The 12146-nt window shown below is 42.2% G+C and overlaps 1 long non-coding RNA gene across 3 annotated transcripts in view; it reads left to right on the top strand.

Moving 5' to 3' along the window:
• LOC132832334 (uncharacterized) overlaps positions 1–12146 on the top strand; it is a 129227-nt gene that overhangs the window by 61626 nt on the left and 55455 nt on the right. The window lies entirely within an intron of this gene.

Raw genomic sequence — 12146 nt, 5'->3', positions numbered from 1 at the left:
TTAGTTGTAATTGGTTGGCCAAGTATCATTGAGCCAAGTGTGAATGGGTATCTCTTATGTCCTAGCAACTGTGCCTCAAGTCTGATTGCAGGTACAAAGACTTCAGAAAACTTGACATGCTGCAGAAGAAAATCATTATGGCTAATCCTGTATGCAGCTACAAAAATATCCACTTGTGGCAGTGCAGCAGGTACTCAACATTGATGGAATCAAAGTTGTTGTGGTTGACAAGTGTTCCTGTATGATCTTGGGATGTCTGTATTACTGTTCTGATGAAAATGATGAACTCTGCACTGATGGGATGTCAGCCATCAGTTCCTTCTTACTGAGTGCAGAAGTTTAGAATTGACACCACCTCAACTATGACCAGCTACTTTAAATATCTTTGGGACACTGACTCAGACATCTGATTTGATTTTTGTTTTATTATTATTGTCACGTGTACCTAAATACAATGGAACGTTTTAATTTGCATGCAGCACAGGCAGATCATACCATACAAACTGCACAACAGTAATAGAACAGAGTTGAGGAATACAATGTTACAGCTACAGCGAAGGTGCACAAAGAGTGAGGTCAACATTAAATTTAAAATTTGACAGGTCTCAAGTGGCATGGCTAATGACCTATGCACCTATGCATCTGATGGGTACACATTGCTGATGACAGTCACCACACCCTTGAACTAAATATTTCCAAGGAGCTGCTCGTGATATTTGTAGAATCAAACAGTATGTAACATGAGTATGTGATAAGCTCCCTAGAAACATGGAAAATAGGAGTAGGTGTAGGCCATTCAGCCTTTTGAGCCTGCTCTGCCTTGGCTAATCACCCAACTCAGTCCCAGTCCCCACTATCATCCCATACCCTTGGATCCCTTTAGCTCTAAGAACTATATCTAAGCCCTTCTGCAAAGCATTCAATGTTTTGGTCTCAATCACTTTCTGTGGCAGAGAATTCGACAGGCTCACCATTCTCTGGGTGAAGAATTTTTGCCTCATCTCAGTTCTAAGTGACCTACCTTGCATCCTGAGACTATGAGCCCTGCTTCTGGAATCTCTGGTCATCAAGGACATCCTTCCTGGGTTTACTTGATGTAGTTGTGTTAGAATTTCTTAGGCTTCTATGAGATCCACCTTGATTCTTCAAGTCAGTATACAGAGGAATCTCGATTATGCGAAGGACACAGTTGGGGAGTATTACATTCGTTTAATCGATGCCATATAATCGATGCCGGATAACATAGTTAGCCATGCATCGGGACTTTACGATTGTGTTCGGATCACCGACATATTCTGGCGATGGAGGGCAAGCAGCAGTGGCTTATCAGCCTTACCTCTGGGATGACAGGACTGATACGTAAACAGCGATTGGATTGGTTAGGACTACAGAGGAACTTCGATTATTTGGCTTTCGATTAACCGAATTTCGGTTATCCAAACATGATCACAAGGTCCCAATGCGTGGCTAACTATGTTATCCGCCATCGATTATATGGCATTTGATTAATTGAATGTAATACGCCCCGACTGTGTCCTTCAGATATCCTCTGTATATTGACTTGAAGAATCAAGGTGGATCTCATAGAAGCCTAAGCAATTCTAACATAGCCAGAACATTCTTACTCAGTGGGGCTCCATGCAGTTGCACAGTGACACCTGTGCCAGTACACGCAAACTCTCATTGTGAAGGCTGACAAACCTTTTACCTTCTTTGCCCCTTGCTGCACCTGCGTGCTTACTTGCAGCAAGTCACCCAAGTTTTTTTTTCCACATGCCCATTGCCTAATCTAGCATTATTGAGATAATAATTGACCTTCCTGTTTTTTTCTACCTCAGTGGATAACCTCACATTTTAAGAACATTATACTTTGCCTTCCATGCATTGGCCCACTCATTCAAATCATACTGTAAAATCTCTGCATCCCCTCCACCCCTCACAGCTCACCATCCCACCAAGCGTTTTGGTGGGAGACATTACATTGATTTCCCTCATCTAAATTGTTAATATATATTGTGAATAGCTGGTGTCTAAGCACTGATACCTATGGTACCCCACTAATCACTGCTTGCCACTTAGAAAATAACACATTCATTCTTAATCATTGTCTCCTGTCTAGCAACCAGTTCTCTATCTATGTCAGTACATTACCCCCAGTCCCATACCTTTAATGTTACATCTAATCTCTTATGTGGGACCTTATTGAAAGCCTTCTGGAGGTCCAAGCAAATCACATCCATCTGCTCCTCCTTATTAATTCTACTTGTTATATCCTCAAAACATTTCCATTAGATTTGTCAAACACGATTTCCCTATTGAAAATCCATGCAGACTCTGTTCAACTCTGTCACTGTTTTCTAATTGATCTGCTATGAAATTGATTATAATGGATTTGATCATTTTTCTTCTTATTGATGTCAGGCTCATCATTCTATGATTCCTTGTTTTCACTCTATCTCTTGTTTTGTAATAGTACAGGTGCATTAGCTACGTTCCAATCCATAGGGAATGCTCCAGAGTCTACAGAATCTTGAAAGTTGACCACCAATGTGTCAACTGTTTCTAGAGTCAAACCCGTCAGTACTCTGGAATGTAGATTGTTGGGCCCTGGGAATTTATCTGCTTTTAATCTCACCAATTTCTCCAAAACCATTTCTCTACTCGTATCATTTAGTTCTGTTCCTCCCTCGCACTAGATCCTTTGTTCACCAACATTGTTGCAATGTCATTTGTGTCCCCCTTTGGGAAGACAGAGTTAAAACATGTATTTGATTGATCTGCTATTTCTATGTTCCCCATTATAATATTCATTATTTCTGGCTTAAGAGACCTACATTTATCTTCACTGACCCTTTTCTTTTCAAATACCTGTAGAAGCATTTGCAATGAATTTGTATGTTCCCTCCAGTCTTACTTACATTCTTTAGATTTCACATAAAGGAGGACAAAGGGATTGATTAAAAGTGGGAAAATAAACTAGTCTCATTCCTCAAATCTGCTGCTTTCTTGGAGTCAATTTCTATGTCCTTTCCTTGGATCCAGTACTATCTGTTAGCCATAGTTGGGTCACCTTTTGTCCTTATGCCAGACAGGAAAGAACAACTGTTGCAGTTCTTCCATTAGCTCTTTCAATGTTTCCTATTCCCTATCCCACAAGAGAAACCTGCATCAGTTTCTGACACAAGTCTGTCTCCCAGATGATGGATGCCATGTTTCCCTGGGTGCCATCTATGACAAATTTGCTAATGATGACGCCAGTCAGAATATGTGGGTCCTTGTGTTCATGGTTCTGGTTGGATTCCCTCAGATACAGTCAGTCATAAAATGTGCACAGATGGGAACCAGATCATGTGTCAGTCTTCACTTATTAATGATTTAAATTCCATTATTTTCAGTTTGTTTGTGATTATTTGAAAATTCTCTTGCACATGGTATAAGATACCAAGGAAATTACCTTCATTCTGTGGTTATCAAGAGTTGGACTCATGCTGACTGAAGGTACCCTTGGTGGATATGGCCTGATACAGGAGTCATTCCTGTGAGGACCCCTATTACTGACACACAGGAAGCATACAACAGAAGTGAAATGAAAGAGTGATAATTGAGTAGGCCATTAAATGCTGAATATGTAGTGCCTATTCGATCTGAGGAATCTTTTCAGTATGCAGAAATAAGGAGATCTAACATGATAGTTGTGCGCTAGCCTACAGGAGGACCAGATTCTGGATCAGTGGTGCTGGAAGAGCACAGCAGTTCAGGTAGCATCCAACGAGCTGCTCGTTGGATGCTGCCTGAACTGCTGTGCTCTTCCAGCACCACTGATCCAGAATCTGGTTTCCAGCATCTGCAGTCATTGTTTTTACCTACAGGAGGACCAGAAGCTGTCTGATATTATTGTATGAGGTAGTTGGGATCTGAGAGGGTTACCAGGTTAACTGAAATTACAAGGTAGGCTGTGTCCATCAGATGTTCCTGAGAGCACTAATCCATTCTCCAAGTAGTCTCCCATTTCCAGTGTGTGCCTCCTTAATAATTCTTCATGTTTACAGAATGTAACTAAAAGTAATAATGTGTGATATGTACATTACATTGCATTCGAGGTCTCTGAAGAGAATATCAGATCTCTTAGATGTTGTATAACTACCTGTGAAGTAATAGGTAATAAACCTATTGACTGATCATCAAGATAGAGCCTTCTGCTGCCTGAGACATGGTATGGGTATTGTTTCCCACTAATATCAGTGGCTTAGATGAATAAAAAGGTTTGGTGGCAGAAAATCTAGCCAAGCCATAGCAGATTGTACCACACTTTATGGGATGAGAGCAGTGCAGTGGAATTCTATTAGACAGTGCTACCCTGGAAAAGAAAATGTGTTCTATAAAAGCTGCAATCATTTGAAAAGAATAAAGTTCGAAGAAGAATTTCACCATTCAGCCCATCAAGTTTGTACCACTATTTGCCACCCTCTGGCTGAAGAAATTCCTCCTCATCTCAGTTCAAAGGGCCATCACTCCACTCTTTCTAGTGGAAACATCTTCTCATGTTCAGGCTCTATTCAGGCCTCTCAGTATTCTGTAAATATTAATGAGCTCCCCTCTCATCCTTCTATACTCTATTGATTATAAACCCAAAGTCCTCAACTGCTCCTAGTATGACAGCCATTTATTCCTGGGATCATTCTTGTAAACTTCGTCTGGATGACCTATAATAGCAGCACACCCTTCCTGAGATACGAAGCCCAAAACAACTCTCAATATTCCAAATGCTGTCTGATCAGAGTCTTATACAGCCTCAGCAGTAAATCCCTACTTTTTATTCTAGCCCTCTGAAGATGAGTGTGAACATTATATTTGCCTTCCTAACTTCCAACTGCACCTGCATGTTAATCTTAAGAGAATCCTGAACAAAGACTCCTAAGTCTCTTGTGCTTCAGATGTCCATAGCCTTTTCCAGTTTAGAAAATAGTCTGTGCCTCAATTCTTCCTATCAAAGTGCATAACCTCACAATTTATCCAGCCTCCTAACCTGTCCAAGTCGTTCTGCAGGCTCCACGCTTCATCAACATGACCTGTCCCTATCTTTGTGTCATCTGCAAACTTGTCAACAATGCCCTCAGTTCCTTCATCCAGATCATTAATATATAATATAAATAGTTATTGTCCCAACATTGATCCCTGCAGAACTCCACTAGCCCCCAGCTGCCACTTTGAAAATGTTCGATGGGGATCTGTCTTTGGAGGTAGCATGGGCTGAAGGCAGAAATAGGAACGGAGCAGTCACCTTGTTGGATGTTTACTATAGGCCCCCCAATAGCAGCAGAGATGTGGAGAAACAGATTGGGAAACAGATTTTGGAAAGGTGCAGAAGCCACAGGGTAGTAGTCATGGGCAATTTCAACTTCCCAAATATTGATTGAAAGCTCTTCAGATCAAGTAGTTTGGACGGGGCGGTGTTTGTGCAGTGTATCCAGGAAGCTTTTCTAACTCAGTATGTAGACCAGAAGGGAGGCCATATTGGATTTGGTACTTGGTAACGAACCGGGACAAGTGATGGGCTTGTTAGTGGGTGAGCATTTTGGTGATGGTGACCACAATTCTGTGACTTTCACCTTGGTTATGGAGAGAGATAGGTGCATGCAACAGGGTAGGTTTTACAATTGGGTGAAGGGTAAATATGATGCTGCAAGACAGGATCTGAGGAGCATAATTTGGGAGAATAGGCTGTCAGGGAAGGATGTCGTTGAAATGTGGAACTTTTTCAAGGAACAGATACGACATGTCCTTGATATGTATGTACCTGTCAGGCAGCAAATAGATGGTCGTGTGAGGGAACCTTGGTTGACGAGGGAGGTTGAATGTCTCGTAAAGAAGAAGAAGGAGGCTTACATAAGGTTGAGGAAACAAGGTTCAGAGCGTTGGAGGGATACAGGAGAGCCAGGAAGGAGCTGAAGAAAAGGATTAGGAGAGCTAAGAGAAGGCATGAAAAATCTTTGGCGGGTAGGATCAAGGATGACCCCAATGCCTTTTATGCATGTGTGAGAAACATGAGAATGATGAGAACGAGGGTAGGTCCGATCAAGGACAGTAGTGGGAGACTGTGTATTGAGTCAGAAGAGAAAGGAGAGCTCTTGAATGAGTACTTCAGTATTTACAAATGAGAGGGACCATATTGTTGAAGAGGAGAGTATGAAATGGACTGGTAAGCTAGAAGAGATACTTGTTAGGAAGGAAGATGTGTTGGGCATTTTGAAAAACTTGAGGATAGACAAGTACCCCGGGCCTAACGGGATAAATCCTAGGATTATGTGGGAAGCAAGAGAGGAAATTGCAGAGCCGTTGGCAATGATCTTTTCGTGTTCACTGTCAACAGGGGTGGTACCAGGGGACTGGAGAGTGGCAAATGTTGTGCCCCTATTTAAAAAAGGGAATAGGATAACCCTGGGAATTACAGGCCAGTTAGTCTTACTTCAGTGGTAGGCAAAATAATGGAAAGGGTACTGAGGGATAGGATTAATGAGTATCTGGAAATACACTGCTTGATTAGGGACAGCCAGCACGGATTTGTGAAGGGTAGGTCTTGCCTTACAAGTCTTATTGAATTCTTTGAGGAGGTGACCAAGCATGTGGATGAGGGTCAAGCAATGGATGTAGTGTACATGGATTTTAGTAAGGCATTTGATAAGGTTCCCCATGGTAGGCTTATGCGGAAAGTTAGGAGGCATGGGATAGTGGGAAATTTGGCCAGTTGGATAGAGAACTGGCTAACCGGTCGAAGTCAGAGAGTGGCGGTAGATGGTAAATATTCAGCCTGGAGCCCAGTTACAAGTGGAGTTCCGCAGGGATCAGTTCTGGGTCCTCTGCTGTTTGTAATTTTTATTAATGACTTGGAAGAGGGAGTCAAAGGGTGGGTCAGTAAATTTGCAGATGATACGAAGATTGGTGGAGTTGTGGATAGTGAGGAGGGCTGTTGTCGGCTGCAAAGGGACGTAGATATGATACAGAACTGGGCTGAGGAGTTCCAGATGGAGTTCAACCCTGTCAAATGTGAGGTTGTCCATTTTGGAAGGACAAATAAGAATGTGGAATACAGGGTTAACGGTAGGGTTCTTAGTCAGGTGGAGGAGCAGAGGGATCTTAGGGTCTATGTTCATAGATCTTTGAATGTTGCCACTCCAGTGGATAGAGCTTGTAAGAAGGCCTATGGTGTATTAGCATTCATTAGCAGAGGGATTGAATTCAAGAGTCATGAGGTGTTGTTGCAGCTGTATGGGACCTTGGTAAGGCCACATTTGGAATACTGTGTGCAGTTCTGGTCGCCTCATTTTAGGAAAGATGTGGAAGCTTTGAAGAGGGTGCAGAGGAGATTTACCAGGATGTTGCCTGGAATGGAGAATAGGTCGTACGAGGATAGGTTGGGAGTGCTAGGCCTTTTCTCATTGGAACTGTGAAAGATGAGGGGTAACTTGGTAGAGGTTTATAAGATGATCGGGGAATAGATAGTGTAGACAGAGACTTTTTCCCCGGGTACAACAGTGTTACAAGGGGACATAAATTTAAGATGAAGGGTGGAAGGATATAGGGGGGATGTCAGGGGTAGTTTCTTTACCCAGAGAGTGGTGGGGCATGAAATGTGCTGCCTGTGGGAGTTGCAGAGTCAGAAACCTTTAAGCGGCAATTGGATAGGTACATGGTTAGGTGCTTAAGCTAGGACAAATGTTCGGCACAACATCGTGGGCCAAAGGGCCTGTTCTGTGCTGTATTGTTCTATGTTCTATGTTCTATCCTATTAACCACACTCTCTGTTTTCTGCCAGTCAGCCAATCCTCTATCCGTGCTAATACCTTGCCCTAAAACCATGGACACATCTTAATTCACAGCCTCCTGTGCGACACCTTGTCAAAGACCTCTCAGAAATCTAAATATACCATGCCTTTGTCTAACTTGCTTATTACCTCCTCAAAAATTTTAACCACCCCTTAACAAAGCCATGCTGATTCAGCCCTATTTTACAGTGTACTTCCAATTCATCTGCAATTGCATCCTTAATAATGGACTCTAAAATCATACCAACAACTGAGGTCAGGCTAACCGTCATCAATGTCTCTATCTTCTTAAAAAAGGGTGTTACATTAGCCATTTTACAGTTCATTGGAACCGTCTCTTAATTCTAGTGATTCTTGAAAAATCTCCACCAGAGCCTTTATAACCCCTTCAGCTATTTCCTTCAGAACTCTGTACCTTCTAGATGGTGGACAGACTGTGGGGATACAGGAGGTGTGTTATTCAAGGTGGTATTCCCAATATCTATGGCCATTTTGTTTACGTGGTGATTCCAGTTAGCTGCAAAAACAAAGAAAGAAAATAAAATTGAAACCTTCTGATTTAATGCTGTAAAAATGTGTGGGACAATCCTCAAATTGTTCTTTCTGGCATAAAAATTATCACCAGACAGAGAAGGCATACACCATCCATATTCAATCAAGGTCAGTGTTGAACAAGAAAGTATGTTTTGCTCTGAATGTCCTCTGCCAAGTCCATGAATTCTCAAACTATGAAAAGTATAGTTTCATAAAAAAAATCTTAAATTATTCACAAGCTTAGGTAAACAGCAGAAAGAATGCAGTATTGTGGAAGAGTCCAAACTATTGGGTTGAATTTTACCAAGAAATGACAAAATGTCTGCTTCAGAAAGTTTCATGAAGAGCTTGTCTCTGAGAGCTTCAGTGAGTTTCCTCATGCAATTCTCCGAAGTTCACCTCAGTAGCTATGCACCATGCCTCTGTGGAATACAGTATCGTATGATCAGCAATTATAAAATAACTCACTACAGCCAGGACCGCCTGAAGTTTTGGCACTGGCTTTGAATTTAGAGGCCATACGTGCACCAGGTCAGGTACTGCAGTCAGGAGCTCTTCACAGTGCTTGGAGTTAAAAATAAAACAGAAAATCTCCAGAGGGCACATAGATGACTTAATCACACATACAGTATAAATATATTACTATTTTGAATTATGATCTCTCTGATTGACTATCATATAAGAATCAAACAACACTGATTAACCTTCCTTATGATGTCCTTGGTTATTTTTGCTGAGATGTTGTAAAGGATTCCAAAAAATCTAAATTGAAGGGTTTTAGGGCCAATTTTATAGCTAAAAGATACTGCTTCAGGCAACAGGCTTTCAAATTTTTGAGGAAAAACCACTTGTACAATGAAAGAGGAGTGGCCAGTTCTCCCAGCTCAGTATTTCTCTGGTTTGGTTTGGCTATTCACTGAAAGCAGTCAGGCAGTTGTGAAACTGCTGGACCCAAAGAAGCAGGTCCATGCTGGTCCTTTTCCTCACTGACTTGTCTCCTGTAAGACCCTGTGTTTGATTTTACCTTTCATGTCAAGGGTATTTATAGGGGTTGTTACGAGTATTTGGAACAATACCATTAAGTTGGGATGATCTGTTGGGTTTTCAGAGCGATTAAGTTATTCAGTATTCTGTTCTCTTTTGTTTAGTAGTAATATCTAGATTACTCCCAGTGCTACGAGCTAGTGAGAGCAGGAATAGGAGGATAGAGCAGATGAATGCATGGCTGAGGAGATGGTGTATGGGAGAAGGATTCACATTTTTGGATCATTGGAATCTCTTTTGGGTAGAAGTGAGCTGTATAAGAAGGACGGATTACATCTAAATTGGGAGAGGACTAATATACTGGCAGGGAGATTTGCTAGAGCTGCTCGGGAGGATTTAAAATAGTAAGGTGGGAGTGTGGGACCCAAGGAGATAGTGAGGAAAGAGATCAATCTGAGACTGGTACAGTTGAGAACAGAAGCAAGTCAAACAGTCAGGGCAGGCAGGAACAAGATAGGACTAATAAATTAAACTGTATGTATTTCAATGCAAGGGACCTAACTGGGAAGGCAGATGAACTCAGGGCATGGTTAGGAACATGGGACTGGGATATCATAGCAATTACAGAAACATGGCTCAGGGATGGACAGGACTGGCAGTTTAGATTAGATTAGACTTACAGTGTGGAAACAGGCCCTTCGGCCCAACAAGTCCACACCGACCCGCCGAAGCGAAACCCACCCATACCCCTACATTTACCCCTTACCTAACACTACGGGCAATTTAGCATGGCCAATTCACCTGACCCGCACATCTTTGGACTGTGGGAGGAAACCGGAGCACCCGGAGGAAACCCACGCAGACACAATGTTCCAGGATACAAATGCTACAGGAAGGATAGACAGGGAGACAAGAGAGGAGGGGGAGAGGTATTTTTGATAAGTGATAGCATTACAGCTGTGCTCAGGGAGGATATTCCTGGAAATACATCCAGAGAAGTTATTTGGGTGGAACTGAGAAATAAGAAGGGGATGATCACCTTATTGGGATTGTATTATAGACCCCCCAATAATCAGAGGGAAATTGAGAAACAAACTTGTAAGGAGATCTCAGTTATCTGTAAGAATAATAGGATGGTTATGGTAGGGGATTTTAATTTTCCAAATATAGACTGGGAATGCCATAGTGTTAAAGGTTTAGATGGAGAGGAACTTGCTAATTGTGTACAAGACAATCTTCTGATTCAGTTTGTGGATGTACCTACTGGAGAAGGTGCAAACCTTGACCTACTCTTGGGAAATAAGGCAGGGCAGGTGACTAAGTGTCAGTGGGGGAGTACTTTGGGGCTGGCAACCATAATTCTATTAGATTTAAAATAGTGATGGAAAAGGATAGACCAGATCTAAAAGTTGAAGTTCTAAATTGGAGAAAGGCCAATTTTGAGGGTATTAGGCAAGAACTTTCGAAAGCTGATTGGAGGCAGATGTTCGCAGGTAAAGGGAAGGCTGGAAAATGGGAAGCCTTCCGAAATGAGATAACAAGAATCCAGAAAAAGTATATTTCTGTCAGGGTGAAAGGAAAGGCTGGTAAGTATAGGGAATGCTGGATGACTAAAGAAATTGAGGGTTTGGTTAAGGAAAAGAAGGAAGCATATGTAAGGTATAGACAGGATAGATCGAGTGAAGCCTTAGAAGAGTATAAAGAAAGTAGGAGTACACTTAAGAGGGAAATCAGGAGGGCAAAACGGGGACATGAGATAGCTTTGGCAAATAGAATTGAGAAGAATCCAAAGGTCTTTTACAAATACATTAAGGACAAAAGGGTAACTAGGGAGAGAATAGGGCACCTCAAAGATCAGCAAGGCAGCCTTGGTGTGGAGCCGCAGAAAATTAGGGAGTTACTAAATGAGTATTTTGCATCAGTATTTACTGTGGAAAAGAATATGCAAGATATAGACTGTAGGGTAATAGATGATGACATCTTGCAAAATGTCCAGATTTCAGAGGAGGAAGTGCTGGATGTCTTGAAACGGGTAAAGGTGGATAAATCCCCAGGACCTGATCAGGTGTACCCGAGAACTCCGTGGGAAGCTTGAGAAGTGATTGCTGGGCCTCTTGCTGAGATTTTTGTATCATCGATAGTCACAGGTGAGGTGCCGGAAGACTGGAGGTTGGCAAACGTGGTGCCACTATTTAAGAAGGGTGGTAAGGACAAGCCAGGGAACTATAGACCAGTGAGCCTGACCTCGGTAGTGGGCAAGTTGTTGGAGGGAATCCTGAGGGACAGGATGGACATGTATTTGGAAAGGCAAGGACTAATTAGGAATAATCAACATGGCTTTGTGCGTGGGAAATCATGTCTCACAAACTTGATTGAGTTTTTTGAAGAAGTAACAAAGAGGATTGATGAGGGCAGAGTGGTAGATATGATCTATATGGGCTTCAGTAAGGCATTTGACAAGGTTCCCCATGGAAGACTGAGTAGCAAGGTTAGATCTCATGGAATACAGGGAGAACTAGCCATTTGGATACAGAACTGGCTCAAAGGTAGAAGACAGAGGGTGGTGGTGGAGGATTGTTTTTCAGACTGGAGGCCTGTGACCAGTGGAGTGCCACAAAGATCGGTGCTGGGTCCTCTACTTTTTGTCATTTACATAAATGATTTGGATGTGAGCATAAGAGGTACAGTTAATAAGTTTGCAGATGACACCAAAATTGGAGGTGTAGTGGACAGCGAAGAAGGTTACCTCAGATTACAACAGGATCTTGACCAGATGGGCCAATGGGCTGAGAAGTGGCAGATGGA

The sequence above is a fragment of the Hemiscyllium ocellatum genome, chromosome 34 (assembly GCF_020745735.1).
Source record: "Hemiscyllium ocellatum isolate sHemOce1 chromosome 34, sHemOce1.pat.X.cur, whole genome shotgun sequence".
In the NCBI taxonomy this organism is placed as follows: Eukaryota; Metazoa; Chordata; class Chondrichthyes; order Orectolobiformes; family Hemiscylliidae; genus Hemiscyllium; species Hemiscyllium ocellatum.
The sequence above is the reverse complement of the archived record's forward strand: the minus strand, read 5'-3'. Positions and strand labels throughout refer to the sequence as shown.